Raw genomic sequence first — 1,968 nt, forward strand, 5'->3', positions numbered from 1 at the left:
TTAATAGCAAAGAATCTTTATATGCACATCCCACAGAGATGATGGCACATACCACGGCCTTTGATATACCAGTCGTGGTGCACTGGCTGCAACGAGACGTAGCCTAATGGGTCCACCAATAGGGATCGACCCTAGACCGAACCCGCATCAAGCGAGCGCTTTACCACTGAGCTACGTCCCGCCCTGTAGCATAGCAGGCTTGTCGAGCAGTTTCACAGTAGACAGTACATACACGTGACGTGCCAGTCGTGTGTCACTGCTTCACGACAGTACATACATGTGACGTGCCAGCCGTGTGTCACTGTTGCACGACAGTACACACACGTGACGCACCAGTCGTGTGTCACTGCTGCACGACAGTACACACACGTGACGTACCAGTCGTGTGTCACTGCTTCACGACAGTACATACACGTGACGTACCAGTCGTCGTGTGTCACTGCTTCACGACAGTACATACACGTGACGTACCAGTCGTCGTGTGTCACTGCTTCACGACAGTACATACACGTGACGTGCCAGTCGTGTGTCGCTGCTTCACGACAGTACATACACGTGACGTGCCAGTCGTGTGTCGCTGCTTCACGACAGTACATACACGTGACGTGCCAGTCGTGTGTCGCTGCTTCACGACAGTACATACACGTGACGTGCCAGTCGTGTGTCGCTGCTTCACGACAGTACACACACTTGACGCACCAGTCGTATGTCACTACTGCACGACAGTACACACACGTGACGCACCAGTCGTATGTCACTACTGCACGACAGTACATACATGTGACGTACCAGTCGTATGTCACTACTTCACATGGGGGACGCGTGACCAGCTGACGCACATTGTCCGGAACGAGCAATCTACAACATGAACTCTTTCACATCCCTAAATCAAGAGAGGTTGGGAAACGTTTGCTCACACACTGAACTCACCTGGGTAGCCTACGACTTGAATAACATAAAAAGAAAAACAGATAAAAAAACTTTGTTGTATATAAACATTCCACATACATAACTGGGTGCAAAACTTATGCACAAACAAGACACACACAAACATCATACTATTCTAATGACTAAATAAGGACTAATTATTTGCAATACATGTATAGTCATGAACAAACTTGCATACCGCACCAGTACAGGCTGGATTTTGCTTTTGCATAATAAATATAATTTTTTCTTGCATACTCATACTTGTAAATAGGTAATTATCGAAAGTTAGATATGCATATAATTTGACACGTTGAATATATTGTTCTTACATATTGTGATATGATGGTATTCATCTTCAATTACATTGCACTGGTTACACAAATGATCTTCCATTGGAAAAAGGGGTTTTGTATGGCGCCCAGTCTCTATTTTCAATTTGTGGTCACTGAGACGTAATTTAGCAAAAGCTTTACGGTGTTCAAGATGTATACAGTGTAGTAAAAATGGCTCTAGTTTAATATTGTGTTTATATAATTTGGAAGTTCGCATCTTATTACTGGATCCATCTCTTTTGGCTGGAGCTGTAAGATTTTCTTTTAAAATATTGTGATATTTAGTTTTAATTATATTTATAAGATGAATGGGATAATTGACAGTGTTTCGTTTTTGGTGCAACTCACCAGTGTAATAATACAGTTTGTCAAGCCAACCAATATTTTTCTTTTCAAGGATTGTGTATTCAGAGAAAGCGTGTTGTAAAAAATGTTGTTCGTAGTTTGCATATAAGAGTAAAAATGTAACATTCTTTTTACCGCAGACAACAGGAGTGGGTATAAACCTAGCTCAGCTCTAGAGGCCCAATTATAGGTACGACTTTTGGCCTGTAGTGTATATTTACAGAATTTTAAAAGCACTCTCTGTGACAGCGTTTTCAAAGATTTTAATGATATGAACTGGGCACCTCAAACCTCACTGGCATACAAAAGGACAGGCTCAACAAGAGCATTAAATAACTGACATGAAATGTCTACTGGTAGG

This window comes from Gigantopelta aegis, chromosome 9, assembly GCF_016097555.1.
Source record: "Gigantopelta aegis isolate Gae_Host chromosome 9, Gae_host_genome, whole genome shotgun sequence".
Lineage (NCBI taxonomy): Eukaryota > Metazoa > Mollusca > Gastropoda > Neomphalida > Peltospiridae > Gigantopelta > Gigantopelta aegis.